The sequence below is a fragment of the Orcinus orca genome, chromosome 1, assembly GCF_937001465.1.
Source record: "Orcinus orca chromosome 1, mOrcOrc1.1, whole genome shotgun sequence".
NCBI classification, from domain to species: Eukaryota; Metazoa; Chordata; class Mammalia; order Artiodactyla; family Delphinidae; genus Orcinus; species Orcinus orca.
The window spans coordinates 207,414,897-207,441,466 of NC_064559.1; the positions used below are offsets into that span (position 1 = coordinate 207,414,897).

The 26,570-nt window shown below is 41.7% G+C and overlaps 1 protein-coding gene and 1 pseudogene across 19 annotated transcripts in view; one reads left to right on the plus strand and one right to left on the minus strand.

Annotated features, from left to right (window-relative positions):
• The window catches only part of CAMTA1 (calmodulin binding transcription activator 1), an 894,219-nt gene that overhangs the window by 374,301 nt on the left and 493,348 nt on the right, over window positions 1–26,570 (minus strand). The window lies entirely within an intron of this gene.
• On the plus strand, window positions 19,212–20,571 carry LOC101274267 (dnaJ homolog subfamily A member 1-like; annotated as a pseudogene).

Sequence of the window (26,570 nt, forward strand, 5' to 3'; positions counted from 1 at the left end):
GATAAAACTGAGGGTGGATGTGAGAAGTCCCTCCTCCCATCTACAAGCTCTGCTCCTCTTCACCTAATCAAGGACACGCCTTGGGCAGTTCTCCCCTCTGTCTCCTCTATTATCAATATTTCAGTCTCTACCAGATCATTCCCATTTGTATCCAAACATGCCGTTATTTCTTCCATTAAAAAAAATCTTGTCCCCATGTCTCTGACAGCCACCACCTCATTCTTTTGCTTTCCTTTACAGTCAACCCTAAAAATGGCCATCTTCACCTTCTTCCTCTCATTTCTCTTCCCCGGGTCTCTCTTAAACCAACTCCAAAAACACCTTCACCTCCAACATTCCACCAAAGCTATTCTTGCCCATCACCTCCTCAGGGCTGAATCCAGTGGTCAATGCTCGGTCTTCCTGGAGTGTGACCTGGAGGTGGCATTTCACTCCTTCCTCCTTGATATTCTTAGTTCACTTGCCATCAGAACCCTGCCCTCCTCAGTGTCCCTTCCCACCCCATGGTCTCATGTTCTCCACCTTCTCTCCTGTATCTCGTCTTTCCCTGATGAGCCTCAGGGCTGATCCTGGTGTTCTTCTTCCACACTCCCTCTGTCATTGTGTTAGTTTCCTAGGTTGGTTTCATGGTTCTGGAGCCTACAAGTCTGAAGTCAAGGTGTTGGCAGGACTATGCTCTTTCCTACGGCTTAAGGGAGAACACTTCCTTGTTGCTTCCCAGGTTTTGGTATTTGTTGGCAGTTCTTGATGTTCCTTGGCTTGAAGTTGCATCACTGCAATATCTGTCTCCATCATTTCATGTCCTTCTCCCCTGTGTGTGTTTCCAACGTTTCCTCTTCTTATAAGGACAACAATCATATTGGCTTTAGGGCCCACCCTAATTCAATATGACCTCGTCTTAATTTGATTACATCTGCAAAGGCACTATTTCCCAATAAGGTCACGGGTGCTGGGGTTAGAACTTGAATATATCCAATCTCATGACAAGAAATACCATCTCCGTGCTGATGTCTTACACATTTATATTTCCAGCATGGACTTCCCTCTCAACCCTCCCAAAGGCAGCTCTCTATCAAGCTCATGGAGCTAAAGTTTCTGGACCTCTCTTGTATGTGATTTGTATGTAATTTTGCATTTTCTTCCTTAAAGAAGGCTCTTAAAATTGTATAAGCTTCAGGCCCACAAAACCTGGCTCTACCTTTGAAACTCCAGACTTGGGTATCCAACTGCCTATCTGAGTTTCGAGACATCTCAAATTCAGTATGCCTGAAACAGAATTCCCCCTCTTCCCCCCAAATCTGTTCCTCTCACAGTTTCTCTACCTCGGTTGATGGCCACTCCACTCTTCCAGCTGCTCAGGATGAGAACACTCAGAAACATGCTTAATTCTACCCTACACCTGATCCTTGAGGAAATCTATTTGTGCCACCTTCAGATTACACTCACTATTGGAACCTTTATCACTATCTACCTGGCTACACCCTGACCCAAGTCACCACCATGTCTTGCCTGGATTACTACATTAGCCTCCTAACTGGTCTCCCCCATGCAATGGAACAAATGTTTGTCCCTCCCCCCATTCATATGTTGAAATCCTAAGCCCCAATGTGATGGCATTAGGAGGTAGCGCCTTTGGGAGGTGAATAAGTCATGAGGGTGGAGCCCTCATGAACAGGATTAGTGTCCCTATGAAAGGGACCACAGAGAGCTCTCTCACTCTATTTCCACCTTGTGATGATACAACAAGAAGTCATCAGTTTGCACCTGGAAGAGGATTCTCACCAGAACCCGACCATGATGACACCCTGCTCTTGAACTTCCAGCCCCCAGAACTGTAAGAAATAAATGTCTGTTGTTTAAAATCCACCCAGTCTGTGGTCTTTTGTTATAGCAGCTCAAACTAACTAAGACATCTACGTTGATCCTTCTTCCTCCTCTCATGGTCTGTTCTCAACACAGCAGTGGGAGGGATCTTTTAAAATATAAGGCAGATCCCATTGCTGTTACACTCAAAGCCTTCCAGTGGCTCTCCGTTGTGTTCAGGTGTGAAGGAGACAAAGCCCTTACAGTGCACAGCCTACAAGCCCTCTGGGACCTGGCCCTCCACCTCCTCCCTGCCCTCATGTCCTCACTCACTCTGCCCCAGCCACGCCAGCCTCCTTGACGTCTTGAACATGCCAAGCATGCTCTCACCTTAAGACTCTGCATGGCTGTCCCTCCCCCTCCATATTCCTCCCCCAGGTGGACATGGCTCCCTCCTCACTCCCTCCAGTCCCAGATCTCACCCCCTTCACTGAAGTCAGCCCTGACCACACACAGAAACCTGCAGCTTGTGTTCCCAGCCCCCCTTATCCTGTTCTACCATTTTCTCATAGCAGTTATCCCTTTCTAACGTCTTATAACGTCTGCCCATGGATTATGTTTATTGTTTAGAATCTGTCACCCCTCCAGCTAGAATATAAAGTCCATGAGGGTGGAGACCTTTGTCTGTTCCACTCATTATGTATCCCAAGTGCCTAGAACAGTGCCTGACACATCATGGTCAATAAATATCTGTGGAAGGAAAGAATGAAAATACTAGCTGTGAAAGTGATAATGACAATAATATCTATATTGTGGGATATCAAAATATCAAGATACAATCAACATCTTTGTAGCAAGAACATATGAGTCAGATGGGGAGGGTCTGGGTGGGGGTTGGTCACGGTCGAGTTCCTTGTGTTGTTTCTTGTATTGTTTGGAGGATGATCAAGCTAGTGATTAATTTTAGACTCTGTTAAGTTAAATATCTATGTCAAAATTTCTAAGGTAACCATTAAAGAAATATAAATAAGGAAGACAACTTCCAAACCATAGACTTTTTTTTTAATGGAAAAGGGAAAACACAAGGCTCAATCCATTGAAAACATGGCAAGTACAAATGGAAAGTACTAGATGGTAAAAATGAACTTAAACTGATCAATGATCGTAGCCAATATAAACAGACTCAGTTCATAAGTTAAAAGAAGAGATTGTCAGCCTGGATTAAAAATAAAATCTTGCTGTTTAAACTTTGTAGAGCTAAAACATAAGGAAATTAAATGTTTAAGGTAAGAAGATGGAAAGATATACACCAAGTACCCAAGTATGAATCAAGAAAATAGATAAAATAGACCTTAAAGCCAAAAGAGTTCCTAGAGGTAAAGGGGGTCACTATATACTGATGAAATATTCAATTCAAGAGGCAGATTTCTCTCCTGAGAAGGTGAACTTGGGGCAAAGATCTGAAGGAGGTGGGGGAGAAAACCATGTGGATTTCTGGAGTAAGAGTTTTCTAGGATTTCTATTATGGAAGTCTTTGCCCTCCCCATATATTTGGAAACTTTTAAATACTTCAGACAAGCCATGAGTCTTATAGAAGAAATAAAATTGAAAATCAGATAATATATTGAACTAAGTGACAGTGGAAATGCTCTGATTAAACTTGTGGGTGTGCCTAAAATAGCACTTTGAGGGAAAAAATATATATTTTTTAAAAATTGAAGAACGGGTGGAAAATAATGAGTTAAGTAATAGAAAAAAATTAAAGAGTAAAAACAAAAAAATAATTAATCAACACAGAGAGTAGAAGGAAAGAAAAAGTAAGGAAGGAAGGGAGGGAGGGAGGGAGGGAGGGGGAAAGAAAGAAAAAGAAAAGAGACTGGAGCTGAAATTTATGAAGTAGAAAACAAACATACAACAGAGAGGATCAATGAAGTTAGAAGCTGATTCTTTGAAAAATCGAATACTGGCAAAACTCTAGCAATTTTTAGCAAGAGGAAAAGAGGGAAGGTACATTTAAACGATCTTAGGAACAAAACAGGCACAAAAGTACAGATGAAAGGAGGATAAAAGAGATAGGAGAATGTTATAAACACTTTTATACCACCCAGTTTGAAAATGCAGGTGAAATGGATGAAGCACTAGAAAAATGCAAATAACAAAGTGTGACTCAAAAAGAAACAGAAAGGGGCTCTACCATTTACATTCCCCCAGCAGTGTCAGAGCGATCAAATTGGGATTATGGGATGGCATGGCTGTTGCCTCTGATGCTCTGCAGCTACGATAGGCAAACAACGGCCCAAAGGCAGCCACCTGTGTTTGTAAATAAAGTTTTATTGACACACAGTCACACCCATTCACTTGCTCCTACCTATGGCTGCTTTCACAAAGGCAGAGACTGACTGTATGGCCTGAAGGCCTAAAACATTTACTACCTGTCCCTTTAAGAAAGAGTTTGCTGACCCCTGCTTTACTGGAAGGGAATGAAAAACTGAGGGCAAGTAATAGGTGATTGAAAGCCAGATGTGAAAGCCAGAGAGCCTTCTGGTTGCAGTGCAGACTGAGCCCAGGATCTAACAGAGAAGTGACTGAACTGCAGAGCAGGTTAAATGCCCACGAACCCACACTTGTGATACCAGGACCAGGGACCAAGCTGGGAAAATTGGAAACCCTGACATGTGGAAAGGAGGCATCCAGGCAGATGCCCCCAAAGACTCTGATTCTCCAAGACAACTTGGAACCTCCCAAACCTGCAGAAGTGCCCCCTCCTCCCTAGGAAGAGCTGGTGCCCACTCTGTGCTGGCAAACAAGGCAGAGGCCTCAACGCAGGAAATGTTCCCACTTCCCCTACTAAATATTGGGCTGATAACTAGGGTTAAGTAACAGCATAATACCGGGGGCATGTGCTGGCCTGATAAGAAAGGAGAGACTGCACCCCAAAGGAACTGTAGGTCCCAGTCAACAAGCACCAGCAGGAAGGAGAAAAGACTTGGTGGATGGATTTTGAGGGTGCTTGGTCAAGGGGGCCTCATCTTCAAGTTGAATAGTGAACACATCACAGAGCAGAGGGGCTCTCTGCTGAGATCTTATACTCTGGAAAGGACCCGAGGAGATGGTGTAAACTCTCTACTGGGATGGTTCCTAAAAATATTCAAAAAGGGAAGTTTAAATGCCAGGATTGTCATGGCCGATGGCAGAGGAAAGGATGAAAGGGCCACGAGAAGCAGACATACCACCCATGGCCAGAACACCTGCTGATGAGGTTCTCGTGGGAAGAACCACAGGACAGTGTTCTCCAAGGTCACAAGTAAGGTGCCAATGAGAGGGCGCCAGCGTCACTACAAAGTTCAGCAGTGACCATGGCTCCTTTGTAGCCAGGACTGGAGGGCTGTCAGAAGGAGAGGCTGTTAGAGAACTTGGCTTGCTGATAGCAATGGGATGACAGGATGCCAAAGCAGTAGAGGTGACAGTGCTTAGCCACCAGAAACAGGGGTCGCAATTATTGAAACAAGCAGCAAGGTCAGAGTGGCAGCCAAAGACTGCAGAGAGTTACAGAGAAGATCGCTAGAACACAGGGCAAGAAAGAGGGGCAGCCGATAAGCTTGCTCAGCAGAGGAAATCAAGGATGAATGCCTGGGAGGCTGAGGGCAGGGCAATTACCCCAATATAAAGTCATAACCCCTTACCTAATTTCTGGACCTGAGCAAATTTTTATACCGGGAACTCCCTGGAAGAAGAGATGGCCAGGTGCCCAAGAGAAAGGACCCTACAATTCCACAGCAAGTATATACACCGGGATGATTCCTCAAGTCCTTCCTACTGCCATTTATTTGGGTATCTGCGCACACACTGTATACCCAGAAATTTTAAGGACTGTTAGACACAGGGATGACTTGAGGCTCAGAGTGATTTGAGTGTCATCGCCATCCTCCTGTTAGAATGGAGGCCTGGTAATAAATGGAATCCTGCCCAAAGCTCACTTACAGTGGGTCCCCTGGATCTGTGGATCCATCGGATGATCATTTCCCCCATCCTCAAATGTATGGGATCAACCTATTTGGCAATTGGCACAGCCCACATTGGGTCCTTGGTCTCTGAGGTACAATGAGGGAAGACCAAACAGAAATCTCTGAAATTACTCCCCTCCCCATGCTGATTAAGACAGAAAACCAACAATGTCAGGGGAATGGCAGAGATGAGTGTCATCTTGAGGGATCTAAAGGAAGCAGGGGTGGTGGTCCCCATTATGTCATCACTTAATTCACTGGTGTAGATCCTTCAGAAAACAGATGGATCCTGAAGGATGACTGCTGACTACCGCAAACTCTGAGCGGCAGTCTCACCAATCCACAGCCAACATGCAGGTGTCTTTCCTCGAGCAGATTTTATAACAGCCCCAGATACGTGTCATAGGGTGATTGATTTGATGACTGTGTTCTATTCTATCTCAACTCGGAAAGATCAGAAAAAGTTTTCATCCACATGGAACTGACAACAATATTCATTTACAATGAACAATCAGACACTGAGCAAACTGGGAATAGAAGACAATTCCCTCACTCTGATAAAAAAAAAAAGTACATTCTGAAACCTTAGAGCAAATACCATAATTAAGGATGACTTACTGGAAGCTGTCCTTCTGATATCAGGAGCAAGACATAGATGCCCACAATCACCATTTCTATTTGATATTGTACTGGAGGTCCTAGCCATCGTAATAAGTCAAGAAAAAGAAATCAAAGGTATAAAGATCATAAAGGAAGAAATAAAACATTCATTATTTGCAGATTACATGATTATATATGTAGAAATACAAAAGATTCAGATTAGCTATTAGATTGAAAAAAAGAATTTAGCAAGGGTACTGCATACAAAGGCAACATACAGAAATGAATTGCATTTCTCTATATTAGCAACCATAAAATACAAAACAAAAATTTTGAAAGATAAGATTTAGTGTATCATCAAAAATATCAACTCTCTGAGAATAAATCTAGCAAAAGATGCACAAAACTTTATACTTTGTTTTAAGATGACTGAGGGCAAGGGCCTTATTTTGCTTACTGCTGAATCTCCCCAGTGCTTGGAACATAATGGGTGCTCAATAAATATTTGCTGAATGAATGAATGAATGAACGAACAAATGTATGTGTATTCCCATTATATTTTCCCTCTTTACTATCTAATACTCATCTTTCCTTCAGATCTTCATGTAAATGTCACTTCTTCAGATAAATCTTCTATCATCCCTGTACCACATTAGGTCCTCACGTTTTCATATTCACTTTTGAAGTGCCCACCACAATTGCACTTAAGTAATTAACTGTGTAACTGCTCAATGTCTACCTTCCCCACTAAAATGTGGATTCTGTGAGGACAGGAAATGTACTTGGTATAAGAAGATGACCCCCAAATATTCTTTAATTTAATGAATCAAAATTCCTTGCAATTCAATAAGGCCTTTGAGGCTCTTCAACTGTCCATTTCTACCCATCCAGCACACATGACTTCATGCTGCTTTCATCTTTTCCTAGTTTTCCCTACCAAATGCTTCTTCACCAGTCACTACTCATTCATCCATCCATCCATCCATCCAACAAATACATTCTGAGACACTGCATGTGCCAGGCAATGTACCAGGACTTAGGGATGGGGCAGGAAATGAGGCTCGAGCAGGTAAAGCACCCGAGGGCTGGCTTTCATTGGTAGTCGGTGCGGCCATTGAATAACAATAAGAAAAATCTTGGCTGCAGAAGAGAAGGGTTCTCCTTTTTTACAACATTTTATGCAATGCCCCCAAATAGCTCAGGAAAAACACTCCTCTGCTATTTGTCACATCTAATAATCCTCTCCCATGGAATTCCAATTTGGTGGCTCCCCCGGCTGAGTAGTCATCGAAGGAAACCCCATTAATACAGTCAGAGCTTGTAGTAGCTGTGATTCATTTAATACCAAAATGGAGGAGAAAAATCAATAATACTTATCTCTGGTCACACTACATTTTTCTTTAACCAAGGTAAGTGTCTCTCATAAATATCCCCCCCAAATGGTAGCAAAACTCACTAACCTCCCCTTCTCCGTTAAGTCTGCCCAGTGTTGTGTTTCATTCGGGATATACTGACCACCCCCCAGGAGAGGCTCCCAGCTCAGTTGTCACGGACTGAGTTCACATCCCCCAGTGAAGGCTTGACTGACCCACTCAACACGGGGAAGCCGGGAAACTACGTGTGCCGCTGGTACAGAATTGTGCTTCCCTGTGATGACACAGTGCGATTTCTGCTTCATTGGGAGGAACACAGCCTGTTCTTTGAGCAGCAGTAAATTCTGAGCAGGGAGGCACTCCCTGGCATAGCCTGGGAGCACTGGGCTCTGACATTGACTTTGCAGAAGGTCTTTTTCTTCTTCCTTTCGACCATACTAGCTCCACACCTGCCCATTTTCCCCAGGGCTTCCTCCTACCGCATGATAGGCATGTGGCTCACTAGCCAGTAGGGCTCTAGTGGTAGGAAGGGCCCCTATAAGCAAAGCTCTGGCCTCTCCCCAGGGCTTGAAGAGGATCAAGAAATGTGCCCAAAGCAGGCAGGGACAGAGACAAATCAGTGATACTTAGTTCTGGTTACAATATATTCTTCTATAAGCAGAATAAGCATCTCTCATAAATACTCCCAAAAGTGTCATGAAACCCTTGGCCTCCCTGTTCCGTTGTCCAATGTTGTGCTCCATTCAGGACACATCAGTCAACCACCCAGGAGAGGCACCCAGCCAACCAGCCGCTAACCAAGAGCATGGGCTCAGATATGACATCTGCCCTATAAACGTCATTTGGCTCAACTGCTTCCAGCCTTTGCCATCTCCTCCACCTCCTGTGTTTGAAAGCATCCAAGCATGATGAAGACACACTGGCAAAGAGTCGTTTCCAACTCATTTTAAAACACCTCTGATCGGGCAGTCTCTGAGCTAGCAATGAGAGCAAAGCTGTAAGCGGTTTCCTGTGCGTCAGGCACCACGTTAAGTGCTTACGTGTATTCGTTCATTTAACCCTCAGTGATACTGTCATTCCATTTTGCAGAGGAGTATAGGCTGCTACAGAGAGGTTAAGTAACTTCCTTAAGGTCACAGAGACCAATCAGAGGTTATTCACTCTTTCAACAGGTACAGCCAACAGCTGCGCTCAGCACCCCCGAGGCTCTAGGCTCAGGCTCAGAGGTTGGGAAAGCAGAGTGAGCAGCCATGCCGAGGTCAGCTTTCATGGGCCAGACACCTCCTCGGAATCCACCTTGGCCCCCTTTCTCCTCTCACAGGCCCGTTGCTATCTCTTCCCAATCACAAGCCTTTCTTCCCTGTGCCCCCAAACAAAAGGGTCCTTCCCTTCCCACAGGATCGGTCCCCAGGAGGGAGAAGGGCGCCGTGCTCCCCACAGAAGGATGCATGACCAGTTCCAGGAACAGGGTCACATCTTGATCATTTGTTTCTCTACCACCTTTCTCACCTCCAGTGACGGCATGGAATCTGCCAGAGTCGGGGCCCCACACAGCAGGCAGTGAGCAACTGATTCTCTTTCCCTCCTCCCAGCTCTTTCACAAGCTGATGCTCCCTCAGTTATTTGGGGGTTACCCTTACTTTTCCTTGGGTCTCATCTGAGAGGCCACCTCCTCTGAGACTTTCCCTGATTCCCCCAGGAGGCCTGACAGCAGCTTTCCCCTGTGCTCTCCTGGCACACACTCCCATCCTCACTGCAGCTGCTCTGTTACAGGGTGTCTGTCAGTTATCTGCCCACCTCCTCTCCAACGGTGAACTCTTGGAGAACAAGGGGCCATGCCTTTCAGTTGTGTATCCACCAGCCTAGTAGAATGCCTGGCATAAAAAGGTCTGTGACTGAATGAATGAACAGAATTGTTGTTAATATTTAGAAGTAATAGTAAAGCCACAAGGGGCTCTATAAAAGGTGTAAGTAATAATAACCAAAGTAACAATAATAGACACCACGTACTGAGTACTTTCTGTGTGTTAGGCCTTATGCTAAATACTTCACAGGTATTATCTCATTTAATCATTCATACCCAGACAAAAATCCTGAGCTGACAACAGAGATCAACTGTCTGCAGCTCCAAGTCCTGAAGGTCCCCCACTTGGGCAGCTTGGAGTCCTAGGGTGTGTGGGTAGATTCAACATGAACCTTGGCCCCAGTGTTGCCCTGTAAGTCAGCAGCTGCTGATTGCTTTCCAGGAGAGGGAGCAATGACGCTGAACCTTCGAGCATCTTCTTATTCCCTCTTTGTGCTCAATGACACCCATCACTGACCCTCAGGTCCAAAACCCCTTCAACATCCTCGCCCTTGGCCTCTCTTTCTCTGAATCTAATCATTCCTCTCATAGATGTCTCAAGGTCGTGTCTGCCCTTCAGCTAGAGAGAGTCTCAGGATGATTAAAACTTGGGGATGCTCTCTGGGACTTGGAAGGAGGACTAGGTTCCCTGTGGGTCAGATCTCAGAGGTACAGAAAAGTACTTTAGGCTTTCTGGGAGCGCGCCTGGACCTCAGCCCCATAAGTGTAGAATTGGGAGTGGGGTAGAATTAGTTATATCCCAGAGGGAGAAATATGTAACCGTTAGAAATGTGAAAGGTTTGTCAATAGCACACCGTATCAGCTACCTAAATTGTGAAACCTAAGTCAGGATTCCATTTGCTCTATGATAATTTAAAAGCACAACTCTCTTTCTTTCTCACTCTTCCCTTTTTCACTTCACTCACAGCCTGTTCATTCATTTGGTTAAGAATTATTGGGAGCAACCGTCTAAAAGACACCTGGGTGCCATGATTAAAAGAAACAACAATGCCTTATCTGGAAATTTTGTTTGAGGACCATGGACAGCGGATACACCCTACCCCTGTGCACAGACCAGCCCCCCAGGTCCCTGTCTGGTCCTGGGAGCTGTAGTCTTTGACCCAGATAGGGTTCCGTCCAGGGAGCACCAGGGTCGGCCATCCTCTCCAGAGCTGGCACACAAGGAGCTGTTGCTGGGAAAGCCTTCTGTTGAAGCACTCTGGCTTCTAGTACAGGAAGAGCTGCCATACACGTGGAGAGAAACAGATTCGTGGGGGTCCCAACTAGAGAACAGCACCAAGGGACACAAGCAACTAGAAGGCAGATGCCAGGATCTATGCTGTCCATCCCTGGGAATGGATCCCTCCCAAGAGAACAAGCTTCTTGTCCTTGCAAATAATCCCCTCTTGGGAATATTTGGGTTCATTGCCCAGCCTGCCCTGAGTGGGAGTTCATATTCCTGACAAAAAAAATGCCTTCAGAGCATGGAACACTTTAATTAAGTGGTCATTTGTTGTCTCCAACAGCTCTCTCTGCCCTCATATGATTCCCTGCCCTGCTTCCTAACTGCCTACCCGAGAATGAAGGATGGCTACAGCTAAGCAGCTCACCTTCCCAGCCCATCTTTCTGTTTTTTCATATTTACTGTCTCCCCACATACTTCTTCCCTAGCACATCAGGTTAAATTTATTTTAAAAAATTGTAAGGACATCTAAGATTCCTGAGGGCAATTTGATAATGTGTATCAAAATGAGCCTATCCAAACTCTGGTTATAATAATATGGAGTAAATATGATATTATCCCCTTCAGTTCAAACTCTAAGCTTGGTATCCAGAAAATATCTCCACTCCCCTATAATAGTGTCTGAAGAAGGGCTGCCCAATGCAAGAAGATCCAACAGGGTTAGGGGAAGATGCTTAAAGAGTATGTCTTCAACTGCAGATCAGGAAAAGCCTGCAGAGTTTAATTCATCACAACAGAGAGCATATGTCCTGAGGTGCAAAACCAATCCACTTACGTTTGGGACAAAGGAAACAGGATAACAGACTGGCATCAGAGAACAGCCAGGATTCAAGGCTGGTCTAGAGAACTGGATGTGGGAGAAGGTCAGAGAAGAGGATAGAAGACATTGAATTGATAGCATCCCTGAAGCTTCTTATTTCTATTGGCTGGGGAGAAGTAAAGGTTCATGGAAACATTCAACTCCCTGTGATAAGGACCTTGACTGTGATTCAGAGGAAATTCCTGTTAACCAGAAACACTGCCTTGGACTGTCCCCTTTAGGAAATTCCTTCAAAGAAAAATTAGGAACAGCAAGAGGAACCAAAATCAAATGAGTATAACAATACAGAAAAAAGTAGAAGCCAAATAGAAACAAATGGATTTAGAATACCCACCAGAAAAATGTCATGGAGCCACTAAAAATTGCTGAAAAACATTACCAAGAACTCAAAAATATTAATAAAACAAATGTCTCTTTAAAATAAAACCTCAAAGCAGAGATGCACAATCTCAGGAAAGGTACAGCATGGCATCAAAGGGGAGTAAAGCAAGAGTAGGCAGAGCTCAGGAAAGAAGTAGAAAAACAAAATAAAGCCATTAGAGACATGAAGTCATATTGGAAACAGACTGAACGAGAGCAAACCTGCTGAAAAGACAATAAGGGACAGAAAGGATGGCATCTGGAAAATGAGCAAAAATGAATGGAATTAGTTCTGGCTCTGGGCAAGATGAAGTGACCATACAAAGAAGCTATAAAACCCAGAGCGATGCTGGACAGCAATTCGAGGACTCTGAAAAGGAAATAGTAGCAGACAGACTGGGGAAGAAGAACCAGAATTAGAAGTGCTACAGAAGCAGCTATGAACCACCATCTTTCCTCATCTTTGAGCGTGAACTCAAGACAGCCTGAAACTAAGAATGGGGCACTAGCATGTGGAAAGAGAGAGCCCAGGAGAGCCTATCTAGTTGTAGCTCAAGAAGGAAGCAAAGGGGGCTTCTGATACTTAGGGAGAGTAAAGGAAATGCCCCACTCTTCTTTTTTCTGTTCCCTATACCCCAGGCCCCTGGCAATCCTGTGGTGGTGATGGTAGAAACAGCAGGGCCCACAGGTGCCTAAAACCATGAGGGAAGGGAAACTTCATCACCACTAGGAATATTTGTGGGCCCAAGAGGGTGTAGCAAACCCCTGGTGCTTTTCTCTCTCCCTCTCTCTCTCTCTCTCTGTGTCTCTCTGACCTATGGCTGTAGCCTTTGAGGTAGACAGTCATCAGATCTGCCCAACAGAGCAAGGTTAGTAAAGCCCTAGATTTCTGGCCAGAGGACTGAAAAGGTGAAGCCCAGGGAGATGGTGGAGAGGGAGAATCCCATTAGGTTGTTCATGAATTCCTAGACTCACCCTCAAGCTGTGTACACATGGATCTGATCCTAAATAGTATGCCAAAGACTTTGAGGTAGACTGTCCCAGACTGGCCACTGGGCAGTCTGCACACAGGACAGCTCCTGGTAGGAAACAAAGTCTTTGAAACAACTAACGTTGAAATCACAACTCACAAAATGTGGTTGGAACTTATAGCTTGAACCCAACTATGTTGATTGTCTGCTAAAGCAAAAGTATCCAACATTTCCCTTGGGATATAAACAAGACCCGGAGACTCATACCATAATATTTGAAATGTACAGAATATAACCCAACATTGACTGGTATAATAAGAACTAGAAAAATCTCAACTTTCATGGGAAAAGGTATGTAGATGATGAAGTTACCTGACAAAGACAGTTTATAAAATTATTCCAAGAAGTAAGAGTAAACACTCTTAAAATAAACAGAAGCACAGAAAGTACCAGAAAATAAGTAGAGAATATAAAGAAGAAATAAATGGGAATTTTAGAACTGAAAAGTAACATAAACCCAAATAGAAAACTCATTGGGTGGTTAAATAGCAAAATGGATATCTCAGAAAAAAAAAGAGTTAAGTGACCTTAAAGATAGAACAATTGGAATTATCTCATCTGAATGACAGAGAGGAAAAAGATTGAAAAAAAAAAACAGAACCTCAGGGAACTGTAGGACTATTGGTTTACCTTTTGTGTTAGAGTTTTGGAAGGAGATGAGAAAGACTGTGGTGTCTGTGTGTGTGTGTGTGTGTGTGTGTGTATATATATATATATATCAGTAAATAATGGTTGAAAACTTCCCAGATTTGGCAAAAGATATAAACTCACAGATTTGAGAAGTTGAATGAACTACAAACAGGATAAATCCAAGAAATCTATAATAAGACACATCATAATCAAACTGCTGGAAACTAAAGACAAAGAAAAAAAATCTTGAAAGTGGCCAAAGAAAAAGTGACACATTACTTACAGGCAGGGGTCAGCAAACTATGGCCCATGCACCAAATCTCACTGTCTGTTTTGGTAAATAAAGTTTTATTGAAACATAACTATAACTATCCCTTTATGTATTGTGTATAACTTCTTTAGTGTCACAATGGCAGAGTTAAGTAGCTGTGACAAAGCCATATGGGCTGCAAAGCCAAAAATATTTAATATCTGGCCCTACACAGAAAAATGCTGCTGACCCCTGTTATGGGAAACAGAAATTTGAATGACTCCAGATTTCTTGTCACCAATCATGGAGGCCAAAAATAAGTGAACTAACATTTTTTAGGCAGTGAAAGAAAAAACTCAACCCAAGATTCTATATATAGCAAAAAAAAATACCCTTCAGGAATGAAGGAGAAATAAATCCAATATCGGATGAAGAAAAACTAAGACAATTAGTTGCCAGCAGACCTGCTTTAAAAAACTGCTAAAAGAAGTTCTTCAGATAGAAGGGAAATTACATAACAGAAGGAAAATTGCAACAACAGTATTGAAGGAAGAGCAACAGAAATGGTAAACATCTGGGTAAATATAAAAGACTATTTTCCTCTCGAGTTCTTTAAAAATCTTTTGATGGTTGAAAGCAAAAATTGTAACACTCTCTAGAGGGGTTTTCAATGTATATAGTTGTAATATATTTAACATAAAACAAAATATAAATAGAGGAGAAAAAGGACCTATATGGTGGCAGGACTTCTATAGTCTATCTGAAATGGTAAAATATTGATTATAAGTAGATTGATTCTAAGAATTATACTGTAATCCATAGAGCAACCACTAAAAAAACTGTACAAAGAGTATAGTCAAAAAACACAATAGATAAAATAGAACACGAAAAAATTTCAAATAACACAAAAGAAGGCAGGAAAGGGAAAACAAAAGGACAAAAACATAAGAAATAAACAAAAAACAAATAATAAAGCACACCAATAAGTATATTAAATATAAATTGTTTAAATGCACAAATTAAAAGACAAGAGATTTTCAGAACAGATAATAAAAAATATGACCCACCTATATACTGTTTACAAAAACTCACCTCAGTTATAACAGTATGGGCAGATTAAAATTTAAAGGATGGAAGAAGATATACTATGTAAACACTAGGCAAAATAAAGTTTCAGTGACTATACTACTATCAGAAAAAGTAGATTCAGAGAAAAGAAAATTATCAGGGATAAAGAGAAACATTACATAATGATAAAAGATCAATTCAACAAGAAGACATAACCCCAAATGTGTATGCACCTAACAAGAGAGCTTCAAAATATATGAAGCAAAACCCGAAAGAACTGAAGGGGAAAATAGACCAATCGACAACTGCAAATGGAGACTTCAATACTATTCTCTAACTAATAAACAGAATGAGTAGACAGAAAATCAACAAGGACACTAATAAAAACTGAATAACATATCAACCGACAGAATCTAATGGATATTTAGAGAGCATTCCACCCAACAACAACAGAATATACATTCTTTTTAAATGTACATGGAATATTCACCAAAAAAGACCATATGTTGGGTCCTAAAACAAACCTTAAAATGTAAAAGAATTGAAATAAAACAAAGCGTGTTCCCTGATGGCAATGGATTTAAACCAGAAATCAATAACAGGACCATAACAGAAACATCTTCAATACTTGGAAGTTAAAAAGAAAACTGTTCTAAATAATCCACAGGTGGATCCATAGGTGAGTCCAGAGAAGGTCTCAATAGGAATTGGAAAATATTTTCAATCAAATAAATGGTTAAAATACAGCACATCAAAATCCATAGGATGAAGCTAAAGCAATACTTAAAGAGAAATTCATAGTATTAAATAAACGCTTAGAGAAGAAAAAAGTTCTCAAATCAATAATACAAGCCTCTATCTTAAGAAACTAGAAAAGTCAGAGCAAATTAAACCAAAGTAGGCCAAACGAGAGAGATAATAAATGTAAACATGACTTGCAAATGAAACTGAAAAACAACAGAGAAAATCAATGAAACCAAAAGCTGGATTTTTTAAAGATAAATAAAAATAATAAACCTCTTGCAAACTTGACAAAGAAGACAAAAATTACCTATATCAGGAATAAAAGAAGAAATAGATAACCTGAATTGTTCTCTAACTACTAAATAAATTGAATTGGTAGTTTAAAACCTTCTGAAAAAGAATTCTCTAGACCTAGATGGTTTTGCTGGCAAATTCTACCAAACATTTAAAGATGAAATGATATTGATTCTACACGATCTCTTCCTGAGAAGAGAAGAGGAGATACCATTCTTCAACTTATTTTATGAGACTAGCATCACCTTGATACCAAAACCAGGCAGAGATAGTACCACAAAGAAAACTACAAATCAATATCCCTCAGGGACATAGATGCAAAAATCCTCAATAGAATATTAGCAAGTCAAATTCAGCAACATATAAAATGCATAATATATCATAAACAAATGAATTTTATCCTCGGAATGTAAAGCTGGTTCAATATCCATAAATCAATGTAATCCACCATATTAACAGTTTAAAAAAGAAAAACCATATGATAATATCAATTGATGCAGAAATAGCATTTGAAAAAATTCAACATTCATTCATGAAAAAAAAGTCTCAGCAAAATAGGAATAGAAGGGAACTTCCTCTTCCTGATGAAGGGCATTTATAAAAAGCTACAATTAACATCATACTTAATGGTGAAAACCTGAAAGCTTTCCCTCTAAGACTGGGAACTACACAAGGACTCTCACACCTATAGCATTATATGGAAGCTTTTTAGCCCTTGCAATAAAGCAAGAAAAAGAAATAAAAGTCATATAAATTGGAAAGGAAGGAGTAAAACTGTCACTATTTTCACACAACATGATTGTCTACATAAAAAATCCCAAGAAATATATCCCCAAAATTAACACTCTTAAACCTCACATGGGCTTAGCCTGGTCACAGGTACAAGGTCAATACGTAAAAATCAATTGCATTCCTATACACTAGCAATGAACAACTGGAAACCAAAAAATTTTTTGCATACAATTTACAATAGTTCCAAAACTTTGAAATATTGCATTAGCCAAAAAGTTTATTCTGGTTTTTCCTTAAGATGTTAAGGAAAAACCCAAATGAACTTTTTGGCCAACTCAGTACTTAGGTAAAAATCTAACAAATTTTTACAGGATCTGTATGCTGAAAACTACAAAATACTGGTGAAAGAAATCAAAGCAGACCTAAATAAATGGAGATACACATCACAGTCATGGATGAGAAGACTCAACATAGGAAAGATTTAAATTCTCTGCAAAGGGATGTATAAATTTAATGCAGTATCAATCAAAATCCAGCAGGAATTTTTGTAGCTATAGACAAGCTGATTCATAAATTTATATCAAAAGCAAAGAACTAGAATAGACAAAACAATATGGAAAAAGAAAAATCACATTAGAGGAATTAAACTACATGCTTTAAAGACATTATAAACCTACAGTAATCAAGACAGTGTGGTATTGATGAAACAATAGACATATGGATCAATGGACAGAATATAAAGTCCAGCAAGAAACCCTCATTGATTTTGATAAAGGTGCAAAGGCACTTCAGTGGAGAAAGGACAGTTTTCAACAAGTGGTGTTGTAACAATTGGTTATCCGTATGCCAAAAAAAAAAATAGGATACTTGACCTAAACCTTTATATAAAAATTAACTCAAAATGGATCATAATCTAAGTTAAATACATAAAATCATACAATTTTTAGAAAGGAACATAGTGGGGAAATAATTGTGACCTGGAGCTAGGCAAAGATTTCCTAGACAAAACACCAAAAGTAAGATGCAGTTTAAAAATGATAAACTGGACTTCACTGAAATTTCAAAACTTTTGTTCTGTGAAAGGCACTCTTAGGATAATGAAAAGTCAAGGTACAAACTGGTAAAACAAAAATTGTCAAATCACATTTATGACTCAAAAAACGCAATTAAAAATGGGCAAAAAAATTGAACTGAAGCATTGTTAAAGAGGATATAGAAATGGCAAATAAGCACATGAAAAGCTGTTAACATCATTAGCCAGTAGAGAAACACAAATTAAAACTACAATGAAATACCAACACACATCTAGTAGAATAATTAAAAAATAAATAAAAAATAAAACCCCAAACAATAAGAATGGTTTATCTGTTTCTTATAAGGTTAATCAAACATTTACCATATGACACAACAATCTCACTCCTGGGTATTTACCCTAGAGAAATAAAAACTTATGTTCACACAAATACGCATGCACAAAAGTTTGTAGCAACTCTGATCATAATCAACAAACATGAGTTTATTCAGTGAATGGGTAAAAACAACAGTGGTTCATCCACACAGTGGAATCCTACTGAGCATAACGACTTGGATGAACCATAAGACATTACGCAGAATGAAAGAAGCCAGTCTCAAAGCTTCCATACTGTATGATTCCATTTGTAAGACATTGTGAAAAAGACAAAACTATGGCAACGGAGCACAGATCAGTGGTTGTCGGGGTTTCAGGGTGGGGTAAAGGTGTAACTACAATAGAAATACCAACCAGGGCTTGCTTTTAGGTCTGGACAATCATTCTAAAGTTCATTAGAAAAATAAACAAGTAAGAGCCGCCAAGGACATTCTGAAAAAGATAAGTAATAAAGGTGGGTTTGCTCTATGAAAACGAAAATGTATCATAATTTGGAGTGTAACAGTATGAGTAAACAGACAAATCACTGAAAAAGTATAGACCATCCCAAAATAGATCCAAATACAACTGGGAATTCAGTATATGGCAGAGAGGGGGCGTGCCCATCAACAGGTTAAAAAGTGGATTAATTCAACAGATAATTTGGGGACACTTGAGTATCTCTGTGGGGAAGAAAAAACTGTATACTGACTCTATTCCTTCTACCTTAATAAATTCCAAATCAATGAAAGATTTAAAGTAAGAACAAAATGAAACAATTAAAGTACTACAATAAGTTTTTTTGTAATTTTAGAGTAAAAGAAAAAAAGCTTTTTTCACTATGTCACACACTTTGGAAGCCATAAAAGAAAAGACTAATAAATTGGACTATTTAAATGTTTTGGGGGGCGAACTTTCCAGAACACTTGGTGAAAAGGCGGAGGAGCAGCGGCTGCCCGAGCTGCGCACGGCAACCTGCTCCTTCCCACTCCCCCACACCAGCATCAGCCTGCTCACCAGCTGTAGGAAATGGTGAAGGAAACCACTTATTATGATGTTCTGGGGGGTCAAACCCAATGCCACCCAAGAAGAACTGAAAAAGGCCTACAGGAAACTGGCCTTGAAGTACCACCCTGATAAGAATCCTAATGAAGGAGAGAAGTTTAAACAGATTTCTCAAGCTTAGGAAGTGCTCTCTGATGCAAAGAAAAGGGACTTATACGACAAAGGAGGAGAGCAGGCAATTAAAGAAGGTGAAGCAGGTGTCGGTTCTGGCTCCCCCGTGGACATCTTTGATATGTTTTTTGGAGGAGGAGGCAGGATGCAGAGAGAAAGGAGAGGTAAAAATGTTGCGCATCAACTCACAGTAACCTTAGAAGATTTATATAATGGTGCAAAACTAGCTCTGCAAGAGAATGTGACTTGTGACAAATGTGACGGCCGAGGTGGTAAGAAAGGAGCAGTAGAGTGCCGTCCCAATTGCCGAGGTACTGGAATGCAAATAATAATTCATCAAATAGGACCTGAAATGGTTCCGCAGATTCAGTCTGTCTGCATGGAGTGCCAGGGCCATGGAGAGCAGATCAGTCCTAGAGATAGATGTAAAAGCTGCAACTGAAGGAAGACAGTTCAAGAGAAGAAAATTCTAGAAGTTCATGTTGACATAGGCTTGAAAGATGGCCAGAAGATAACATTCCGTGGTGAAGGAGACCAAGAACCAGGACTGGAGCCAGGAGATATTATCATCGTTTTAGATCAGAAGGACCATTACTGTTTTTACTCGACAAGGAGAAGACCTTTTCATGTGTCTGGACATACAGCTGGTTGAGGCATTGTGTGGCTTCCAAAAGCCAATATCTACTCTTGACAATCAAACCACAGTCATCACTTCTCATCCAGGTCAGATTGTCAAGCATGGAGGTATCAAGTGTGTGCTAAATGAAGTCATGCCGATTTATCGTAGACCATATGAAAAAGGTCGCCTAATCATTGAATTTAAGGTAAACTTTCCTGAGAATGGCTTTCTCTCCCCTGATAAACTCTCTTTGCTGGAAAAACTCCTACCTGAGAGGAAGGAAGTAGAAGAGACTGATGAAAGGGACCAGGTAGAACTAGTGGACTTTGATCTGAATCAGGAAAGATGGCGCCATTGCAATGGAGAAGCATATGAGGATGATGAACATCATCTCCGGGGTGGTGTTCAGTGTCAGACCTCCTAATGGGGCCAGTGAATAACACTCACTGCTGGCATTTTATTTGCAGTAGTGATTGAGTGAAGGACTATAATCATAATAGGCTCACTACTTGCTACTGTTTGTTTTAATATTCAACTATAGTAGTGTTTTAAAAGTTAAATGAAGAATAAACTCGAATATAAAAGCTCAAAAAATGTTTTTTGAACAGGTAGAATACAAAGGTTTTTAATCAAATAAAAACTTTGAAATTATTTAAGATACATATTACAGAAAAAAGGGCTAATTTCTGTAATATATAAAGAGCTTCTCCTAACCAATAAGAAAAAGACCAACAATCTAATACAAAATTTTATAAATATGTGAATACATAGTTCATAGAAAAAGAAAATACATTCAACTTTCTTCATAAGATAAATGCAAAGTAAAACTATGGGATAACTCCTTGTATATGCCAGAACCACATGAATAAAACAGTACAATAGTATAATGTTTAGGTAAGAATGTGAGGAAACAGACACCTTCATATGATGTTGCTTGGGATGTAATTTAATTCAGCATTTATCTATCGGCAGAGTGTTGATTAAATCAAGTGTGGTACGTTCATTCTGTTGACTACCAGCTCCCAACTCAAGTCTTTTCCTTGCTGTCGTAAAGGAAAGCTTCTCCCCTGGAGTTCCACAGGGACACTTGCTCCATCAGCTCTTTGCTCGTGGATCACCCTCTCAGTGGGTCTTTCCTAATCTCCCAATTTAAAATTGCACCCACTTCCTATGCCTTTTTTTTTCTGCTTTATTTTTCTTAATGATGCACACCACCATCTGACATACTATATACATTTTTTCGCAATTTACTGTCCACCTCTCCTCTCCAGAATGTGTCTCAGAAAGGGCTACTCTGTCTTTGGCACCTAGAACGATGCTAGGCACACAGTAGCTGCTCAATAATACTACTTACTAAGAATGAGGCAGCTCTTTACGTACTAATGGAAACCAACCTAATACAAGTTACAGTGTTACATTGAAAAAGCAAGATGCAATCTGTGTATGAAGTATGCTACATTTGCGCAAGAGAAAAGAAAGGAAAAAGTGTCCATCACTGGAAGGATCGATGAGAAACTGTAACATGTTGGCCTCTGGGGAGCTGATTGGGTGAGGCAGGGTGGGAAGTAGGGAAGGGAGACTTACTTTTTACTGTATAGCTTTTCTACCTTCTCAATTCTTTATCCTGTATTATTCCTTCAAAGTTTGCATAATTTATAGTTTAAAAATATATAACAATATGGGACCTCCCTGGTGGTCCAGTGGTTGAGACTTTGCCTTCCAATGCGGGGAGGGGGGTGGTGGTGCGTGTTTGATCCCTAGTCGGGGAGCTGCGATTCCCACATGCCTCATGGCCAAGAAGCCAAGACATAAAACAGAAGCAACGTTGTAACAAATTCAATAAAGACTTTAAAAATGGTCCACATCCAAAAAAAAATCTTTAATAAAAAAATACACAACAATCTTAAAAATATGAAAGTCCTCTAACCTATAATACCACTTCTAGAAATTTATCCTAAGTACATAAAACCTGTTCAAGGATAATCATTGAAGTATGGATAGAAAAAAATCTGGAAACAACATAACGAGGTTATGTCGTAGGTTAAGTCCCTGCAAGGAACTACTGTACAGCTGTTAAAATATATTTATCTGTGTTGATTTAAAGTTCACAGTATATTGCTGGTTAAAAATGATACCTTTCTAGAGTGTGTGTGAAAATGTGTGTGCGCTCACTGGGTTTAGGGGGGACTTTTACCGTCTATACATTTTTATACTGGTTGCATTTTTATAATAAATTACTTTTGAGATCAAAACAAAGACAATGAAAAAAATAAGGTCACTTCTTCAACAGAAAATTGTATAAGATGAAACATGCAAAGTAAGTTGTTTCTCTTTATAATTATTTTAAATGTTTCTTTAAATTTCCAAGCTGCATTAAAAAAAAAAACACAATGGCAATGAAAATATTTTCATGTTGGAGAAAATACAATGTCTCTTTCACTCACACTTTGCAGTAATGAAGGCCATGCTCTTTTTTTTTTTTTCAGTATGCGGGCCTCTCACTGTTGTGGCCTCTCCCGTTGCAGGGCACAGGTTCCGGACGCGCAGGCTCAGCGGCCATGGCTCACGGGCCCATCCGCTCCGCGGCATGTGGGATCCTCCCGGACCGGGGCACGAACCCGCGTCCCCCCGCATCGGCAGGCGGACTCTCAACCGCTGCGCCACCAGGGAAGCCCCAGGCCGTGCTCTTTAACCAAGAAAGAAAGTGCTCTTGCCATGATCTCAGCTATTAATTTTGGGCATAAGACAGCAAGAAATCAAGTAATAATGAGTGTGGTTATAATAGTTAACATTTACCTCATGTTTAATCTGTGCCAGGAACTGCTCTAAATAAATGCTTTTATGTGCAGGAACTCATAGAATGCCCCCAACAGCACCAAGAGGGGGAGACAAGGATACACCCCACTCACAGATGAGGACAATGAGACAGAGTTTGTTCAAAGTCACCCTAGTCACCTCCAGCACCCGGGTACCCTTCTCCCCGGGCCTCAACCCCTGCACTGCCATTACTTGTTAATTTGCCCACCTCCTCAAACAGATGATGCAAATTTTCAGACTCATTCAACTGTGGATTTCCAGCCTAGCACAGTTCAGAAACACAGCATATGTTATTGAAGCTTTGTTTATTGAATCCATGTGAACGACAAACAAAGGAAAAGGTCCCAACCAGGGCAGCCCAGCACCCGAGACGTGCTACCTGCAGGGCTCCTGCTGAGAGGAAAGACCCTCATGAGGGACCGCCAGGGGAGAAGCCCAACCTGGGCTCTAACTAGGAAACAGATGAAGTACCCCAACTCCTTCCAATTTATAGCATGTGCTTGCACAACTACAAATCTTAAAACCGCAGATATTAGAGGTGCATATTTCATTACTTTCGGCATTGCGTATTTATAATTTAGCGGTGCGTAAAAATTTATAAAGGCAAAACTAGTGGTTGGTTAATGACGGTTACCGTGGCAGACCATATTTAGTGTATTTTTCATATCACGGAAATCTGGCCTGGAACAGAGTGCCACATTCATAAAACAGGTGATGAAAACGGGGAGACATGGGCCAGGGGTTTTGTGACAAAACGCTCCTAGACTCACAAAGGCTGTCCCTCTACTGTCAGCGAGAGGCGAGCTGCTCCAGAAAGGACACGTGAGAGCAGATGCAGAGGGGTCAGAGGCATCTCTCGATGAGCCGGATGCATGGGAGCCCACTGCCAGCCCAGCTTCAAAGAGCAAAGCTTTCTGATGGAGAATAGTTAAGACGAGAGACCCCCAAGAGAAAGCGGTCGATGCTACTGCTGTATTGACAAATGTATAATTTTATCTTGGAAAAAGAAATCCTCTGCCTTTCCAAAAGTGAGTCCTAAAATAGCTGCCTTTCAAGGACCAGCGTCCTAATTGAGTTTTTATTCATCAGTGGCTACAGATGAGCCAGAGCAGGTCCTGGAAGTTTATCCCCGAAGCCATGGTCTGGTCTCACAACTCATCAATTCTAGGCATTGGATGACATGGCGCCGGGCCCAGGGGCCGGGAAAGCCTGCAGCCCGGCCCCATTACAGAGCTCAGAACAGCTCAGCTCCAGGTAGGGCTGGGAAGGCGGAGGCCTGATGCTGCAGGAGGTGACAGCTGGCTGGGCGGGGGCCAAGGGGAATGACGGCTTTGCAGCAGAGATCCCAGGAGCATCCCTCCTGCCCCCCAGCCTCCATCGTCCCTGCCCTGCCCTCCGAAGATAATGAAGAGCTTTGGCTTTTCCTGTCCTGTCCACACTGTGGGGAAGAGGTGAGGGGACTTCCGCGCAGGTGTCATGAAATCTATCCAGAGGTTAAGCACTGCCAAGCTCTGCTCAGGCCACCCCGGGGTCAGGCAGAGCCCAAAGTACTGCCTGTCCAGAGGCTGAGAGGAATTCTCCCCAGGCCCCACCTGGCAACCCCCCTACGGTCACCAACAAGGGCTGAGAAACCGTAAGACCCCTCGGACTCCCCAAACACAAAGTCAAGGGATTTGATAAACAGAGTCATCTATTTTCACTTAGTACAACAATTAAAGCAGAGCTATATTTTCAAACCATCACCCTAAACAAGTCAAACCACACTATAAATCAAAAAGGAATAATTAAAACCTACAGTTCTCACAATACCACAGAGTAAGGCAATCACAAGGCACTTCTAATGAGCAATTTATGTAATTAAAAAAGTCAGACCCGTAATATGCAAAGAACACTTCAGTGAATTACTGCCAGGGACTCTGTGCCCTTTGATCCTCGTGCCTGGCCTCTGCTGCTGTGACTTCTCAGTCACCCTCTCCTTGTATTTCTGGGCGCCTGGAAAATAGCCACAGAAGATTTTCTTCATAAGCTCAGACTGTGCCTCATACTTAGAAAGCACCTTTAATACCAACTTGCATAAAGGATGGTGGGTAATTGCTGCTAGCATCCAACGTGAGCACTGTATCTCATCTATGATACGCAATTTAGAAGCTATATTCTAGTAAGAGAATTTTATGACTTGCTGTCACGATAAATAAAAGTTTACGGCATAATGGAATTAATATTTACTTTGAGTGCAACACAGACTATTCCAATAAAGTTGTTCTGGAATCACTTTACACCAGGACAGTTGGGAAATGTTGCCAACCGACAGCAGGACTCGAATTCGCTTCCCCTTATCACCCGCCGATGACTGACAATCTTTTCTGTTTTCTGGTTCAATCTGTTTCCGGACAATTTTTTAAACAATTGCTGTAGTTAAAAACGTTGGTGTTGGATGTGACGTGTTAAATGTCTGCTGAGCTGGCGGCACGTGCAGGGGTGGGGCAGGAGGAGAAGGGGAGAAAGAGGGGGGTGGTGGTGGTGGGTGATTCCGTGCCAGCATCTGAAGGAGCCGCTTTGGAAGAAGGAAAGGACGTGTTCTGAGTGAGCCCCTCTAACGCTGTTGTTTTCAGAAGGGCATTTGTGACTCATCAGACATTCAATCTGTTGCTTTTATGAGACGGAAAATTTTTAAAAAGAATACTAGCTCACATCTAAATTATGCAGTGGCTGCTTGATTCTAACATAACTATACAGCAAGCAATTCTCTTACTTTATCCTAAATTATAATGTACTGAAGGTGCGGGGAGCAGTTATTCCAGATCTTAAGAGAGTCAGAACCGCAGTCAGGTTTACCGTGAAGCTACCGGCACTGAAGCTTCAGGACTGCCCCCCCGCCTCACCACCCGTGTGTTGCATGGACAGACCCCTTCCAAGACGCTAGGCCTAATTTTGTGTTCATGATTTTGTATTTATACAAGATCCTCAACTGTATTGGCTTCAGACCCCATGAAATTGGCATCTGCCCCTGATCAGACAGAAACTTACATTTCAAAGCAAAACAAAACAAATTCCTAAGAGGAGAGGGAAATCCTGTCCCAGGGTGGGGTTGGGACCTCTCGAGGTCCTCGGCACGAGTGTTCTCGATGGCGCACGTGGGGTTGCGGTGGTGCCGCCGGGGAGGGGATGGAGATGTAGGGCTTTATCGGAAGGGTCCAGGAGACTAAGACACAATGGCCAGCTTCCGACTCAGGGGAGCCGCTGGCTGCCTGGGAGGCTGGATGCTCTCCGAGTCTGAGTCATGCAGCAGCAGGAGGCAAGTTGCCCAGATTATAAACAAGTGGAGAATTCCAGAGAAAGCAAGGATTAGTGGGGCGGGCCAGACCACCCACCTTCTCCCCCTGCCTTAGCCCCTATGAGTCACAGGCAGGATTGTCATAAGGGGGGAAGACAGCTGATGATGCTGTCACGGGGCCAAATGTGAAGCTCTTGTTCAGAGGCTAAGATGGTTTTAATAATATTCCTAGTGGTAAAGAGTGCCTTTAATATAAAGAAATCAAGTCGTTTCATATACTGTTTTGCTACAAAGAATAGTTTTACTATTGGCCTTCTTAACGACGAATCCATAAACACATAGAATGACCTGGGTAAGGACCCCGAGTCTCTACACCTCCAGCTCATATTTTGAAACAAAATTTTCATATATTTTGAAGATGAGGAGCCAGCCCCAGAGAGGGGAAGTTACTTGCTTAAAGGTCACACAGCAAGTGAGGCAAGATGCAAACTCAAGACATCTG